This window comes from Bos grunniens, chromosome X, assembly GCF_055505025.1.
Source record: "Bos grunniens cultivar Pamir isolate PY7600 chromosome X, Bosgru_T2T1.0, whole genome shotgun sequence".
Classification (NCBI taxonomy): domain Eukaryota; kingdom Metazoa; phylum Chordata; class Mammalia; order Artiodactyla; family Bovidae; genus Bos; species Bos grunniens.
In genome coordinates this window covers 31,776,070-31,794,799 of record NC_141194.1, presented here as the reverse complement: position 1 = coordinate 31,794,799, position 18,730 = coordinate 31,776,070, and the positions used below count along the sequence as shown (strand labels likewise).

The window sequence follows — 18,730 nt, the reverse complement described above, 5'->3', positions numbered from 1 at the left end:
CAAACTAGAAACTGTGCATTGTGTTTTTCTCTATTCCAGGTGTATTTAAAATGTTCTGCCTTCCTGAAATGTATTATGAATCATCACATATGATCTTAGTTCTCAAATCCCAATATCTGAAACTAAAATATAAAAGTTTAGAAAAAGACACAAGCCTTTAGAATGTGTATGCTTCACAGATGAAGTATACTATGTTTAGAGTACACTGACTCCAAACAATTCTAAAAAGTTCATGTTTTGCTTTTTCTACCAAGAGATTTGATACACGAATCGGCTGTAATTAGTTAACTACTCTTGGCACTTTCATTCATATACTGTATAAAAGGCAACATGGTTTACTGTTTAAATCAGGGAATCTTTTCCTGGTGCTGATTCTGTTGTAATTGGTTACTGTAGGGGAAGTCCTCCATTGACTAGTTATTCTTTTTCTGCTTCTTTAGTTGATGGGCAGCACTGTATTTATGGGGTCTTCCCTGTAGCTCAAATGGTAAAGAATCTGCCTGCAATGCAGGAGACCCAGGTTTGATTCCTGGATCAGGAAGATCCTCTGGAAAAGGGAATGGCAGTCCACTTCAGTATTCCTCTCTGGAATCCCATGGACAGAGGAGCCTGGCAGGCTACAGTCCATGGGATTGCAAAGATTTGGACATGACTGAGCAACTAACACTACTACTACTGTATTGATATTTTTATAATATTCAGATCAGATCAGTTGCTCAGTCATGTCCGACTCTTTGCGACCCCATGAATCACAGCACGCCAGGCCTCCCTGCCCATCACCAACTCCCGGAGTTCACTCAGACTCACGTCCATCGAGTCAGTGATGCCATCCAGCCATCTCATCCTCTGTCGTCCCCTTCTCCTCCTGCCCCCAATCCCTCCCAGCATCAGAGTCTTTTCCAATGAGTCAACTCTTCACATGAGGTGGCCAAAGTACTGGAATTTCAGCTTCAGCATCATTCCTTCCAAAGAAATCCCAGGGCTGATCTCCTTCAGAATGGACTGGTTGGACGTAAATTCCATCCTTATGTTTGGTGCTGCGTAGTCATATCTACAAACATGTGGATTAGAGGGATAATAATTCCTGACCTCTGCTTTTCTTCTAGCCTATGAGGCACTTTTTAATCTGCCAACTTCTTTGAAATTGCAAGCTATATTCTCTTTACTGAGGCTTTACCACACTCTAAACCCAGAAGTTGGAGAAGCTGTATCAGTGGGATTGATTATCTGTGATATATTAATAATTCAAGATGATATTTGAGTAGGGTTATATAATTCTTCCATCTTGGGAATATTGAATCAATCCCAAATCAGGAGATCCTTGAGTGGTGATCATGGGTCCCATCAGGAAAAGTTCCAAAATAACTCAGAGGATAGCCTTTCACTGGTGAATTTATCATCAACCAGAATCTATTACTTAGTGTTACAGATCTAGAAACCTGATTGCCTTATCTTATTCATAGCAGACCTATATTATTGGTGGGTCTTATTCATGGCAGACCCATAGTGGTGGGGGAGTTAATTTTAAACAAAACAAGATTTTAAAAAATGACATAATCAAAATGGAAGCTCAGATATTATAAATGAGATATTTAACAATCACGAGAACCAGAATAATCATATCTAATTGACCCCTGTATATGGACTTCGGAAGGGAAAATTATAGCAATGCAAATGTGTTTGTGAAGTGGGAATCAGATTAAGTATACTAGAAATGTTTCCTCTCCTTTAGATAATACATACCTCTAACCTCTTCTTATTGCTTCAATAGATAGATGGTCAGTGTCCTTCCAGTCTCTGTTTAGCTCTAAGGGAGAAATTGTATCAATCATATTTCCTTGTCTTGCAAGATGGGGGAGGGTTACTTCACTATTAACTCCTAGTACCAATATATGTATTTTTTCATACTCCAGTGAGGTAGAGATGCAGACATAATGAAAATATGAACTCTAGTTCCTGAGGATGAGAGCTATAGTGTGTGAACCTGAAGGATAAGCCTGTTAGTAGTTTTTTTTTGTTTTGTTTTGTTAAATCTGCATATGGTCATTTCTTTCATCTGATATATATGCTCAAGTTATTCTTGTGTGTGCCCTCTCCTTTCATAAAATAGTAAGTTTAAAATATATCTTTTCCTTGTTGAGTTATAAAATGGCTTTTGATCTCTAAGTCCTCCTTTGAATAGTGAAGTAAGCGGATCCAGAATAGACATCCAAATCATAATTGGAAAGTAGATTGATATGCCTATAATCAGAAAAAGGCAGTTAAATAATGTATTTTATAGCATAAAAGAGCCTGATATGCCCAATTCCATTTTCCTAAGTGGCAAGTATGTGTCAAAATGCACATCATATAGGCTTGTAGGAACACCCTCAACACAGTAAAGAAATTACCCTCCAATTAAAAATAAATAAATTTAAAAACAAAGGGAAAAAATACCTCAAACCTGACAATTTGAAGTCAACCAAACACAGTATGAAATACAAGCTGATTAATAAAGATCAAACCACTGGTTATAGTTTCATTTTGCCAATGAACTCTTGGATCTGAAAACTTTTGCTGTTTAGGACTCCCTTCCGAGTCAAAGAGCATTCCATTTCCTAAAATGGTTTATTAAAGTTTTTTTATGGATTTCAATAAGGTAAAGATTAAGTATAAATCTTAATGTTTTTTAGCTATCTATCAGTTCCCCCCAGTGTGTTAGGGAAATACTCAAATGTGCATTCAAAGACTTAAGTCTTAGATTGTAAGAGATACTATTCTGTCTTTGTGATTAACTAATTAGAAAATAAAAATCCCAATGATTTAGGTAATTTTTTCTTTTCATTATCATTGATATCATCTGTTGAAAATACATTGAGCTATAATTTTTTAATGCACATTTGTGTATTTCCCTAACACACTGGCAGACTCATAGACTTCTTGCATGCCCTGTATGGCATTGCTGACTCGATGGACGTGAGTCTGAGTGAACTCTGGGAGTTGGTGATGGACAGGGAGGCCTGGTGTGCTGCGATTCATGGGGTCGCAAAGAGTTGGACACGACTGAGCGACTGATCTGATCTGATCTGATAGTAATTACCTTTGAGAAGTTCATATTTTTATTTAACCACATATTGGTCCTTTAGCTTATACATGATGATTTCGGCTATTTTTCAAAGCAATTTTCTTTTCATATCTAATATGCCCCTTAGGAGGCTAATGAAACATTCAGCTTTGCATTTGGGGAGATATTTATTATTGGGGGATTGAAGTTACATTTGGTTTAAAGAAATACCCACCCAAAAATGTCTTTAGAATTTTAAACATATGCTTTGTTGATTGGGTTGATTTACAAATTAAACAAGTCATTGAAATATAATTTGGAGCTTTTCATATCTTGTGTATATCGACTTTGGTATGCTTCGTTTGACCTTAACTGTTGTTTTGAGGCCTGAGGTTTGGTTTTAAGTGGAATTGCCTTTTAAAATGAGTAGCAATAGGCATTAGCATAACCAATTTCAGGAGCTATTTCTGGTAGTTTAAATGTTAACATATGCAAAAATAAGTACTACTAAGGTAAAATTATTTAATACTTTATGCGTCTTTATGCTCATAGATATAAAAGGTTTATCTCCTTCCAAATATATCCTATTGTGAGTCATTCGATTCATTTTCTCTTATGATTTCCCTATAAGACACACACAGTAGTGCTTTGTGGGTTTCATATGCATTGTTTGCTTCCCTGAGTTTCAAACAAATTGGTTTGTTTGCAGATCCACACAATACTTTATGCATTAAAAGAGTGCTTTGTCAGCTTTTCCTTGTGAATAGCAAAGTGAAGATGCTCTTCTTAAAGAAATAAAAAAAAAAAAACAAAATCAGGGATAAAAATATATGCCAGTTCTAGATGACTTTTGACTATAGTAAGTCATTTCCATCTGGGATGTGCAAGATGATGCTCACATCATCCATGGTTTACCAGACTGACTTTAGAATGAAAAATTAATGACAGGAGTAAAATTTGATGAACACTAGGGCTTTCAAGAAATATTTATGACCTCAAAATGACATTAACAAGCCAATTAGTTTGGTTTTAATCCACTTCATTTTCCCAGGGTGAGGATGGTGACACAGAGTCTATTTTCTGCCTGGCTAATCTGTGCATCGCTCTTGAGTTGCTTTTAGAGCCTACCTTTCCAAGAATTAGCTCTTCTTTTTTAAAGTTTTCTTCCTGAATGGTTTCTGACTTCACTTGACCTGCATGCAGTTGATTAGTCTTCAGAAAGTAATCAAGAGAAGATATATAGCTTTTGTTGTAAAAGAAAGTCCTTAAGACTTCTTTTTAGGTGGTTTGAGCAAGTAGTGTGCTTTTTTTTTGTTTCTATCCTTCTTCCGTTCATCACATTTTGATACCATTAACAATAAGAATGCTAATAAGTAATTTACACTAAGCTAAAGTGGAAAGAGAAAACCAACTCAGATGGATCTTGTTAATGTAAATAACTCGAGCTTTTTATGGACAGGCACACTCATTTCATATCATTTAGACTGTTTTTTTTTTTTCCTAGAACCCATTGTGAAATACCTTGGTTTTCAGAGAATGTAATGAGGTTGAAATATACTGGTGTTTCTTATGTGTATAACATTTCAAGTAGAAGTTATTATTGTAAATATATGACACACTTTACCACCAAACTCTCTGCAGTACAAAATGTTCTTTTTCCCCATATATTAAAGTATTTTAATAGTACATATTGAATTAAAATGGCCATTGCCTTTTTGATGGCAAAGCAACAAAATATATATATTCTTTTGTATTACTGATTAATATTGTTATCTCTGGCAGAGTGGTTTTAGAGATATTATAAATTGTAATTATCTAATAGGAAATCTCAAGTTTTTTGGATAACAGTTCTTAGTCTACCTATTTTGCTATGGAAAATAGAAAATATCATCAACTGCTTTTACAGATATGATAACAGAATGAAAGAAAGTGAAAGTGAAGTCGCTCAGTCGTGTCTGACTCTTTGCGACCCCATGAACTGTAGCTCACCAGGCTCCTCAGTCTATGGAATTTTCCAGGCAAGAGTACTGGAGTGGGTTGCCATTTCCTTTTCCAGGGGATCTTCCCAACCCAGGGATCGAACCCAGGTCTCCTGCACTGCAGGCAGACACTTTACTGTCTGAGCCACCAGGGAAGCCTATTATATCAACAGGAGACCAGTTTTTCCAGGGTTTCTTTTTAAAGGAAGCATTAAAATTTGATCATTAGAGCCGAATTATATCATTTAATGGTGTTAAGTAATAATAATGAAAATATTTCTTTAATTTTGAACTTCAGTAGATTGCAGTTGAAATGAATAAATTAGAGATGGCATTATTGTATTAGCAAAGGAATGGGCAACATTAGATTTAGTGTTGGCATCTTATTTGCTTAATGTATATTCAGCACAACCTTTTAGTAAAGGAATTTGGGAAATATTGTGTTAAATTATTTAAATATATACTTTGATTAGCATTGATTAGAACAGAAAATAGCATTGACTGTCTATTGCCACTTTAATATAATTTAATGCATTTGAGTTACGATTACTTTAGCTGAGTATCTGGAGGCATCCTCAAATTTATCATTGCTACTATATAAGAAAGATCTTTGAGGGGCAGGGAGGCAGTACTTTGTAATACATAGCAAAATAAATAGATGAAAACTTTCTATGTGGGTAAAAAGGTTACCAATATTAGTAAATAAATATTAGCATATAAATGAAGCTAAAGATACTGCATTAATATTGTGATAGAGGTAAATGTACTAACATTAAGATATTAGTGTTGTAATCTGTTTCCTGATCAAGAACTTTCAAATTGCTTATTGCAACAGAAATTTTAAAAATGGTTATGTTACTATACAGTTTCCAGTAACCTGAAATGCTAACAAAGCATATGAGACAGAGAGAGAGAGAGAGAGGAAGAGAAAGAGAGAATGAATCTCATGTTTATTTTTGATATCCTATCATCTACCTTTATTCTCAGTTCAGATAACCTAGCAAACGAATATTTTCAGGACAGTTTGAACGAATCACTAATAAATTGAAGTGATTCTTGTTCTGTTGATCCATTTCAATTGCTTGGATGACAGAAATAATTGAATGCAACCATCCCAAATTCAGCCATTTAGACAACTTGCAAAATATTAAAAAGGCAGTGTGTGTACATGGCGTGAATTTACTCTTTAAGTATTTTCTACTCATTTTTATGTTCTTTTTTAATTCATCACAATTTTGACCTTATGGAAAATAGTCGGCCAATTTATATATATTTTTAATCTCTGTTAGGAGTTTGTTAAAAGGAATATTATTCATTGTTAAGCAGTGGGCTTCCCAGGTGGCTCAGTGGTAAAGACTCCGCCTGCCAATGCAGGAAACACAAGAGACCCAGGTTCGATCCCTGGGTCAGGAAGATCTTCTGTAGAAGGAAATGGCAACCCAACCCAGTATTCTTGCCTGAAAAATCTCATGAGGAGCCTGGTGTGCTACAATCCATGGGGTAGCGAAGAGTCGGACACAACTCAGTGACTGAACACACACTGAAGTAATGTAGTTTCTTGCTAGGTTGTGGAACTTAAATAATGACATATAATCTAATCATGTGATTTAAGGTTTTCATCCTGGATGAGTGTCTTTAACAAATTTGTTCAGAAGTGTTTGAGTATAATCCTTGTCTATGTTACTAAGAATCTCTTTTTAATTACTTTACCAGGATGGTTTTTACAACTAGTTTTTATTTAAGTAGGGGCTTCCCTGGTGGCTCAGCTGGTAAAGAATCTGCCTGCAATGCCAGAGATCTGGGTTCGATCCCTGGGTTGGGATGATACCCTGGAGAAGGGAACAGCTACCCAATCCAGCATTCTGGCCTGGAGAGTTCCGTGGATGTATAGCCCATGGGGTCGCAAAGAGTCGGACATGAATGAAGGACTTTCACCTTATTTAAGTGGGGGAAACATAACATCCTATGCCTATGCAGTCACAATAAATAATATTGAATGACAGGCCATCTATAAATTCTTTAAACAGTTGGAAAATATGTCCACCGTGTTCCAGTGCTGAATGACATACAGTAGATATTTTGTGGATGGTGTCCCCAGGTATGTCATCACTAGGAATCCATTAGTCTGTTAAGGAAATATATTTGAAACAAAATTTGTTGTTCCTTTGTTACTGATTTTAATAAGACATATCTAATAAGTGAGATAGTAGCAATTATGAGTAAAGTTTTTTTGTAATTATTATTTGTATTATTTATCATGGGACAATGTAGAGTTAATTAAAAACATTTTAAATATTCAAATGATTATAGAAAATGATAAAATGGCATAAATAGTTTTGAAATTTATATGCAGTTTTAATAAAATCAGTGATGATGTTTGAAAGTAAAGCATATGTTCCTTATAGTTGGGATATTTTTGTTCATTTCACAGTCTTCAAAATGGAATTAGCTGTGTTTGATTAAAAAAATAGATGGTATCATAGAACTTTCAAATGAATATATGAAAACCTAAAAGCTGAGTGCTAAGAAAAATAGGTGTCAGGTTGGTACATATGTTTTCTGATTAAATCACATCTCTATATAAAAATACATGGGCCATTGAACAGCTAGAATATGAAATAAAAATGAAAATATATTAGTTACAATGGTATTTGGATAAAATAGTAATGAACTAGAGTCTTGGTGAATGCCATTTAATTTTTATAACAGGATAATTCTCATAAAAATGAAATTTAATTATTGTAAAGAATTATATAATCACAAGACTTAAGTGTAGTCTTGTGATTATACTTAAAACAAATATAGTATACTTTTATATTTATTTGCTTATGGCAAACTTGTGGAGTTAGTGGGTCATATGCTATCTCCTTGAGAGATGAGAAAACTGAAACAGCTATTAAATGATTGGGGAGGTTATGTATTATTAAAATTTAATAAGTTGGTTGAAATCAAGTATTTTTACTTTTTAGAAATAATCAATTGTTCTGCAGTATTATTCTTGTGAGATTTTAAAAAATATTGCTGGAAAGTTTCTACCTGAACTCAAAGTACTGTTTTTCCTAAAAATAATTTTCTTATTTATCACTAGTGATATAAATTAAAATATATGAAGTTCTTTTTGATAAAATCTAACGAAAATTTCAGTAAGACAACCATGTTTTAGGAACCTCACATTTGTTTTGTGCAGTAGTTCTTGGGCAGTTTATCTTTATTTTATAGATGGAAAAACTGAGGCTTAGAGAGCTTTACTAAGACCAGGATCACCCAGCCAATAGAAAGATGTGCAAAAATCAAATTCAGTTTTACCTCTCCTCAAAGTTGATATTCTTTCCAATGGGGTTGCTCAGTAAAATCACCTGGGGAGACTTATGAAAACATTGGGATTAGAGCTGATATTTTTTATTTTATTGATTAATTTTTTTATAATTTTTTTATTTTGTTATTATTTTTTTTGTTGGGCCCTGACATTAGAAATTTTTAAAAGCTCGTCAGGTGAGACTGTCATATAACTAAGGTAAAGTAGTTGCAATAGAACAATGGCTTCTGTAGATAAGTCTTTTTAGAGGATAAAACCCAGAATCTGTTGTACCAGGGTTTTAAAAAGATTTCTAGCATTTTCTTCCTCAAGAGGTGACTAAGCCTGCTGTTCAAATCTTCAGTTATTGGAGCATTGCTTATTGCTAACAGTCCTGTTGTTAATGAGAAATGGTTCGTCCACCAGATAAAATGGAAATAGACTAGCTGTCACGTAAGACTGGCTACCAAAAACATTCTCTTTTAGGATTAAGGGACTTACCTTATCTGCTGTCCGCACAGCTCGCTCTCTCTCTCCATCCCTTCTGTTTATTACTCATGGACGTATTTGTGATAGAATGACGCTCTCACGCACACACTGATTCCACCAAAGGCTTGTCCCAGACAACCTGTGTGTGGAGGTCGTACCTGGCTTTCTGTCCTTTTATTTATTTGTTCTTTATACTCTTCCTCTCTCACTTTGATCCTAATTAGTGTCTCTGTGCCCTGTCATCAAGGGTTTGGTGATCCCTTTTTCAGCTAGTAAATCTCTCTTTCATTGGCACAGCTGATAAAGCCTCATTCCAGAGGAAATTTTTAATAATAACAAAGGGATAATAAAAGAAAAAACTGTTTAAAAGTGGCAGTGAAATAATTTTTTCACAGGACAAGTCTGTGATCCTATAAATCCATTTAAAAGAGGGAAACAGCTTTAGTTAACTTCATGATCTCTGATATTAATGCCAGAAATAGATTGACTTTAATCACAAGCCATTTATCTAGGATTAGTTTTGCTAAGCAGTCTGTTTTTCAGCCGAATATGACTTTTAGTGACAATATATAAGTCATTGGAGCCTGCAGTATCACTGTGGTTTTAAGGGATCAAATTGGCAATTTTACTCACAGATGCAATGGAATTCAGTCTAATACTACGTTGACTTAGCTGTATAGAAGGATACAAGGAAGAGATAAGCTGGAATCTTTATGACATTGAGTGGCCCAGAAGCACCCAGAATACACACATTTGCACCTTATGCACATGGGGTAGGAGCTAGGGTTCATGTGGGCCACTTGACACGAGGAAGCTCTATCCATGATTTCCCGCTAATAATGACAGTCCTTCTGCTAACAGAGGATAAAGGCTTGCATGTCAGTACACAGCCCCTCCTCATAAGCCTAAGAGCAGTCGTACTTAGCCAACAAAAGCGGCACGACTTTACCAGTTGTCTCAGCTCCCTAGTTCTTGGAAAACACAATTCTCCAGTCATTTTCCCAGGAAAGCTTAGACCTGATTTTAACCTTTTATTCCTAGAGCCAACTAGTCTTGGGTTGAAATCCAGTTTTTGCATTTAATTATTTATATGGTGCTGGGAAACTTTCTGAGCCTCGGTTTTGCTCATTGTGCAAAGTTGAATCAATGATATCTACCTGATAGAGTTACTGTAAGGATTAAGTTGAATAATGTGTGTATGTGCTCAGTCCTGCCTGACTCTTTTGCAGTCCCATGGACTATAGCCATCGGATTCTCTAGGCAAGAATACTGGAGTGGGTTACCATTTCCTTTTCTAACCCGTGTCTCTTGCATCTCCTGCCTTGGCAGGTGGATCCTTTACCTCTGCACTGCCTGGTTCCCATCAGTTAAGCAATACCTGGTGCTAGTGGTAAAGAACCTGCCTGCCAATGCAGGAGACACAAGAGATGTGGGTTCAATCCCTGGGTCGGGAAGATCCCCTGGAGGAAAGCATGGCAACCCACTCCAGTATTCTTGCCTGGAGAATCCCATAGACAGAGGAACCTGGTGGGCTACAGTCCATGGGGTTGCAAAGAGTCAGACATGACCGAAGTGACTTAGTACACACGCACAGGCATTCGGAAATAGCAGCTAAAACATATGTCAAGTGTCTGGAATATTGAGGAAATTAAATGTTACTTCACTTTGTATTCCTATAAATTGTCTTGATTAGAGAGAGCTGATCTTCCTAATTATTTTGCTTTCCTCCAGGATAAATGCTGACTTTCCCCATATTAAATAATTCCCCATGTTAAATCTTCCTGTTTTTCCTGTGAACTTCCCATTCATTCCAATTTCCTGATCTGAGAGATTTTCTGGTTCACAGCTTTATTTCTGCGTCATAGCCCTTGACGTCCTTGAGTTCCAGAATATAATCTAATATTTCACAACAAACTTAAACTACATCTTGAATTCATCAGTGGTGGCATTGCACACACATGGCACACACACATGTACACATGCACATACATAGACTCGATTACACTAAAGATTCTAAACAAGTCTCCTTAAGACTGGTTCATAATTATAATACATGTTTCCTATAATTGTCATGGTATTTGTCAGGTGCTGATTAGCATACTTGCGAAAATACAGTTTTCCATCTGCAACCATAACTTTATTTAATGACATGTGGGTGGTTGAACTGGTTCCCAAGAATCTAAGGAACTTTCTTGTCTTCTGAAACCCAGAGTAGTCTTTGTACGGGAATGTTTATGTGCTCTGGTGTAATGTTTACTGTGCATTTATAAGGGCTGGCACAGTAACTAACATTTTATAAACATAATTTTATTTTATTCTCACGGCAACCTCAGGAAGAGGACACTATTATGATGACCATTTACAACTACAAAGCTTAAGAAACTTGTTCACATCTTTCAGCTCGTGGGTTGGAGTTGAGAGTCCCTGCTTGTAACTACTACAGAAAATAGTTGTAATGCAGAATATTTCTGTATTTCCTCCCTGATTTTTTTCTTTGCATTAATTATTACAGACCTAATTGACTTTCTTTGAAAATAGAGGGACATTAATCAGTTGCTTCCAATTGTGCTGGAAATAAATGTAAAAATCATACAAATGGGAGTCCAGACTAAGAGAGATACTGGATTCCATGTCTATACTATGATATCTCCCTCAGAGAATACTAAAATAATTAATCAAAGTGGAAAGATGTTTACAAATCTTGTGAGTTTGGGATCATATCCAAGCCACACTAGAGTTATCAAAGGGAAACACTAACCAGTTATGAATATATACCCTTCTGTTCTGTCTCTTCTTAACTCTAGATGGCAAAAGCATCACTTAAGGTATGTCAAAATATCTATCGCAAATATCTCCTCATTGGTTTGTGATGTAAACATTTCTTAAATACCGTCTAAAATATTGATTAGCAAAAATAGAGGGAGAGACAAGGAGAGAAAGAGTCCTAAGAAGGACTAAATAAATACGTACATTTTACCTAGACTTGAATATCTAAGTTTCTCTGTGTGGCACAGTTCTTTGTGTGGATATATTATTTGAGTCAGTTGAGAACTTGGGTCTGTATAGAAGCAGCTGGACAAGTGAGCACTTTGGAAAAGTGTTTTAGAAACGGTTTCATTAGTGTTCTAGCAGTAGAGGTGCTATAGGCGAAAGCGTTTAAAGTGGAATGAGTCCATGTATACGCCTCAGGAAAAGGAGTGGCTCTTTTGTGATCTCTTGAGAACTCTTTTATTTAAAATTAATGCTATTCAGTAGGCAAGAGTATGTGGTGGAGCCCTTGATAAATGTACCTCATATCACCCAGAACATAATAGTAGACCGTGATAATGGTGTAGTTGTTGCTAACCAAAGGGAGTCTGAGCATATGTAGCAGGAAGTGGGGAAAGACTAGCCTAGAATAATAAGAATCATTGAGCACTTGGGTATTTGGAGAACCTCAGTTCAAGAAGCAGGTTTCAAAAGGCGAAAAATAAGGACAAATCCCACCTACTTCAGAATATAGCAAGTATAAAAATTAGTAAGGTATAAGCTCCTGAATAAAAACATTAAATTAATTTATGTAATTTTCTCTGCACTATTTTATCTTCAGCTTTCCTTCCGCTGAAATATAAAAAAAGTGCATATGAAGAATGAGGAAAAACCATAAAATATAGAATATTAAGAAACTAGAAGACAAATTAATCTTCACTTTGTCATGACACAAATAAATCTGATGGTTTATAATATTAGTTGCAGCAAGATTTTAGTAATATATGATGCAGTGAAAGTGTGAATGTGAGAGTGTTAGTTGCTCAGTTGTGTCTCTTTGCAACCCCATGGACTGTAGCCCACCAGGCTCCTCTGTCCATGGGGATTCTCCAGGCAAGAATGTCCTCCCCCAGGGATATGATGCACAGTTTCTATTAAATGATAATATCTCTGTGTCTGTGTATTCATAGTAAGTGGAAGCATATATTTTAAGCAAAAAATATTGCAAAAGGAAAAATAATAACTTCTACATTTACTTTAGTCCTAATATATACTGGTAAGGTAACCAGTGACTAAGCACACACACATAGCCAGTGCTTGAAGGAATGCTTTCATTTGTTTAAAGTACTTTTTTCTGAGATTGATCAAGAGGCCCTTAAAAACCATTATAATTCTGAGAACTGTAATCTTGCGGAAGAAATAGAAACTTTTGACATTAGACTTTACTGTCAGAACCTGAACAGTGGTTGCCAATTCCAGCCAATTTCAGCCAATTCCAGCATTATTATAGAGCAATTCTTTTACTGGGTTGACTGTATATAGATGAATCTAAAAATGAAATAAAAAAAAGGATTATTTTATAGAGCTCAAATGTTGGACAAGTAGCTAGATAGACTTGGATTTTGTTTTTCCAATGAGTATATCTACCCACACAACTAATAATCTAGGAATCTTGGAGCTTCTACTTCTATTTCTGACATTGTAATTTGTCTCAGACACTAAAGAAGCTTTTAAAATTTAGTTGCCTTGGGGTCATTATTTTATCAAGTAGAAATTCATTTTAAGTCATCAAACTCTTTTTGATTTACAACTTTACGTAAGAAAGGGTGTTGTATACTCCACATGTATAAAAAAGAAAAAGTATAGAATCTTCCAAGGAATGGATAATTCAGTATGGGCCAAAAAGGAAGTACATGGGTAATTATTATACATGACAGAATGTGACCTCATCCACAAAAATTGTTACGTATAGTCAGTTCAGTTCAGTCGCTCAGTCGTGTCTGACTCTGTGACCCCATGAATCACAGCACGCCAGGCCTCCCTGTCCATCACCAACTCCCAGAGTTCACTCAGACTCACGTCCATCGAGTCAGTGATGCCATCCAGCCATCTCATCCTCTGTCGTCCGCTTCTCCTCCTGCCCCCAATCCCTCCCAGCATCAGAGTCTTTTCCAACGAGTCAACTTTTCTCATGAGGTGGCCAAAGTATCAGAGTTTCAGCTTCAGCATCAGTCCTTCCAATGAACACCCAGGACTGATCTCCTTTAGGATGGACTGGTTGGATCTCCTTGCAGTCCAAGGGACTCTCAAGAGTCTTCTCCAACACCACAGTTCAAAAGCATTAATTCTTCGGCGCTCAGCCTTCTTCACAGTCCAACTCTCACATCCATACATGACCACTGGAAAAACCATAGCCTTGACTAGATGGACCTTTCTTGGCAAAGTAATGTCTCTGCTTTTCAATATGCTATCTAGGTTGGTCATAACATATAGTAGAATATTTTTTAAAGTATTTAAACATGCTCAAGGACAGTATCCCCTTCTAATATATGTCTATGTCCAGTGAAAATGTGGATGGATCATAATCTTTCAGGTAGAATATTGAATAAATTAAAATCCACTGGATCTGTACAGTTGTCCTTGCTCTGCTTCCTTATTTTAATTCTCTGGAATTAAATACAACAATATATAAACAGAGAAGGTGATTTTGGAGCAGGAACCTAACCTGCTGTTCTGTTTCCTTATTTCTTTCAAAGTCCATTGATTTCTTAAGTAATAAACTCTTTCACCATTTTGAATGAGGTTTGGTAGATGCTGCTATATTTTTAATACATGTGATTTCTGATAAACTATTCTGGATTTTTTGGTCATTTGTTTAAACCTGTTCTTTAGGATTGATGCCAGCTTACTTCGGTAAAAGTCATTGTGAATCTGCACGTGTGCACGTGCATGCACATATGACAGATACTCATAGGTTTGAACAGGGGTTTTTTTAAAGTTAAACCTAGTAAGATGAATCACCTCCAATGTGAGAAAAAGCTCTTTAGACTATTTTAAAGTCAACATGGAGAAGAGAAATTGGCCTATAATGCACCTTTGATTCTTAACCTTTTTGAGAGTTATCGAAGAGATGCTTCTCTATAAAGTTAACATATATTGACCATAAAATATATAAGGGAGGATGTCTACGTATAAAACTTAGAAAACGGTTTAGTGGGAACAGTTGTTTTATTAGCCTTCTGCTCTTTAATGACTGAGACCATCCTGGGGCTATTTAAAAGATGATTTAATTTGTCCTCTAAACACATGGATGAGTTCACAGTGTTCTTTTTTTCTCCTTGAATCGACCATGTCTGCATTGATATTAAAAGCATGGATCAGGAATCTTTGTAATAATAAATCAGTCTTTTAAATGACTTGAAGTTGGTAATTTAAACTGCTTTAAACATAGATAAAATGAGTATTATAAATATTTGTAGCGAAATATTCCATAAACTTTCTACTTCACAATTAAAGGTTGTTTCAAGTGTAATTTTATTGTGAACTGTACTTGGGTATAACCTCAGTTTTTATGTAGTATCTATACCATTATGTTCTTCATGAAAATGATCAGTGGAACAAATAATCTTCCTAGAGATAACCTCTTCAAGTTTGCCCTAGATCAATAAATGATGCTATCATCTATTTGCTCAGCTGCTCCAAGCAAAATCTATACATCATCCTTTCACCAATCCCTGTTATCTCTAATTTTCAATTCATTCATGATGCCTTGTGGGTTATACTTTCAGAATAGATCACTAAGTCTTCACTGTCTCTCCCTCTTTACAGCCACCACTCTAGGTCAGAGTTGTCATCTTTTGACCACAGGAAGTACTTGCTAATTGCCAACTCTGCTTCCATTCTGGTTCTACCCTTAGTACCTTTATGCACAGCATCTAGGATGGTATCACACGATTCAAGTCCTTCACATTTGCTCTCCCAACTGTGTGGGTGCTTTTCTTTCACACTACATTTCACAGCCAAGGGAAATGAGCCCCAGAAAGATTTTGTACTTTTGCAAACTACTGTCAGAATAGCATGCTCCTGTGGTCCTAGGTCATGTTAAACAAGTCTCCTGTTTTAAATCTGTCCTTATGTTATTTCATATTATGCACACTGCATTTGAGAGCAGTTTTTTTTTCTTTTATATTCTAGTGGTTTCTAATCATAATATCAAGTGGATATATGAGAAACGAAATATTTTTCATTAATAGCTGTTAATGGAGAGCATAACCTGTGAACTTATCTGTCTTATATTTCATCTACCTTATGAAAATGTTGTCTTCATAATTTTTGTTGAAATATATTCAAAATTGTTTTTTTTTTTAAATTACCATGTTGCTAGTCAATATTTAACTGAAATGTGGATTAGGCAAATTACATAATAACTTCCTTTCTTATCTGGTAGCCCACATGAATATTGAGAGTATTAAGATATTAATTAAGGTATCTGCTGTCCTCTGAGGAGAATATGATCTATTTGTAGAATAAAGACAAAGCACAGCAGAAATATCTAATTTTATTTCTGTCAAGAGTGGTTTAGATGATATTTACTTACACCTTAAAAGTTTTAGTTGAATGTTCTTCCATTTCACCTAGTTTAATCTCTTAGGTAAGAGAGGTAAAGGGAGCGGTACTGCCTTATTTTCTGTGTGTTTGTTTATGTACATTCATGGGGAGATCTTGATGCAAGGAGAGAGAGAATAAGAGCAACAAGGTAGGTACGGGCCAGAAATTTGATCATACAGTAGAGGACTGACACAGTCCGAAGCACTAGGAAGGCAAGGAGACTATTGCGATAGGTAGGAGGAAGGTACCTCAATTTACTTTTTTCAGTTACTCACATAATAAATACTTATTTAGTACCTACAATGGTTTTTCCACTTGTATTTGAGTTAGGTGATGGATGTAAGAGTAAGACATTACTGCATTAGGGTATGATATACGAGGTGCAATTATGTATCTTCAAAAATCTGTTCTATTGTTGATGGTTTTTTAAATTTAATATTGTTTAGTACAATATTAATAGAGTAGACAGTACTATTGGTCCTCCTCACGTTTAACATTGGTTGTATGAATGATACACAATGCAACAGAAAACTCTTCAACTCTCTGGGAAGAATTCATTCTGACTTAGATACAGTGGGTCAGTGGAGATTGTTCTTACCGTAGTACTGCTGGCTTATCCCAATACTGTTGATAATTCTGGACTTGTCCAGTCATCTAATAGATGGTGACTTCCTCATAAGTAGGACTTGTTCACAGCTGAATTCTTTTAAGGGCCTAAAAGAGTGCCTGCTTTTTAGTAAGTGCACAATACTTGTTTGTTGAAGGCATGGGATTTAGATTAGCCGATTAGTGATGGAGGCAAGGCTAGTAATATGTGCAAAGATCAAGTCAGGAGTTTCTCTTTTTTTGGCTGTGACATGAGGGATCTCAGTTTCCTGACCAGAGGTCGAACTCATGCCCCCTGCAGTGGACGCACAGAATTTTAACCTTTGGACTGCCAGGGAAATCCCTCAAGTCAGAATTTTAAAGTTCTAAGTAGGATTGATCATATAAGCTATCATCAGACTGATAGGCTAAATTCATTTTATTACTAATTAAATTAATACAAAGAATTGTAATACTAAAAACTAAATGGTCAGCATCCCAGTGTTGGAATTATTATTTGGGTTCCATCTCATATTTTCCTTCTTTTTCTTGGCTATTTCATTGTCTATTTAAGTTGGAAAAAAGATTTTCCTGATTATTTTACTTTGTTTAAAGAACAGAATACTGGTAAAGGTGATTTTTAAAATTAAAATATGAAGTATGCTAAATTGTAGACCTAAGGTTAGATTTACAAGAAGCTACATATAGGTTTTAATTTTAAGAATAGTATAAAATAATTTATCCCCAAACTAAATGATAATCATACTCATTATTGTGGAACAGGTTATTTTAAAGTATAGCACATCTTATTAATGGTATTAAATGGTTCTGTTGGATAGATGAATGCTAAGTTGTAGTTGTGATTTCCATATATGGTGGAAGGATTGACAGTGATAGAGATGAGAGAGTATGTTGCTATAGTACTCTCTATGTGAATCATATAATTTTATGAAAACTCTTTGGTACTTCCCATGGTATAGATTGACTGTTCTGATTAGAAACATGAAACACACTTTGTCTCAATGGGTTTTATTATTACTGTATATGCTTAAGCAATACATACTGCTTTGCTTTTTAGGTAAATGTATGCACTATGAGAAGAGAGCCATGTAAATGTACAGATCATGATTTATATGGAAAATTATGTGCTGCTTATAAAGGAGAAGCTATATTACAAGTGATTTCTTAGATAAAAATTAAAGTGGTAACATATTTAAACTGAAGTACAAATTAGAATGTAAAATTTAAATGTTCTCTCAAAACTTATTTTTGCATGGGAGAAAAATAATCTATAAAATGTGTGGATAATTTACTTCAAAAGGTAACTTTAAAAATGTCAAACTCTCATGCTAAAAAGAGTACTTGAACAAGTAGATAATTTTTAAAACATTTAAAAAATCTCGTGAAAAAAGAAATGTTCAATGGAGAATTATTTGATGTGACTCTCAAAAATCTGCATAAAAAATAGTAGCAAATGAATATAAATATTATGTGTCACTGTGTCTGAGCAGTGTTTTTCATGGTTCTAAGCCAACAGTAATTCCCTTGTATGGAGTTAAATCAATAATAAAAGAGGGGGAATAGGATGACTTTCATTTGAAACTCAATTTCTTGGTACTTTGCGAACTACTGTGCTGCCTGTCAGTGGAATAATAAAATAATTCATACATCACAAGTTGGCTTAAAATGGCCATTTTAATTCAGTAAATTTTACTACAATAGCCATTTCACAAAAATAATGTGTGACCATAAAGATATTGAATGGTTGTGGATGCCAGAACAGAATTATATCATAGACCAAGTGAGAACTGGGTACTAAATATGAATTTTATTTTTAGGTTTATAGGTTTAAACCTCCTATGGTAGGTAGGAAAATGGCTCCCCAAAGATGTCCACATCCTAATCCCTGGAAACTATAAATATGTATGCTACATGACAACAAAGTAATTTTTTTCCTTAGGATGGGGAGCACATGTATACCTG

The 18,730-nt window shown here is 35.3% G+C and overlaps 1 protein-coding gene across 21 annotated transcripts in view; it reads left to right on the top strand.

Moving 5' to 3' along the window:
* The window catches only part of DMD (dystrophin), a 2,667,987-nt gene that overhangs the window by 865,960 nt on the left and 1,783,297 nt on the right, over nt 1-18,730 (top strand). The window lies entirely within an intron of this gene.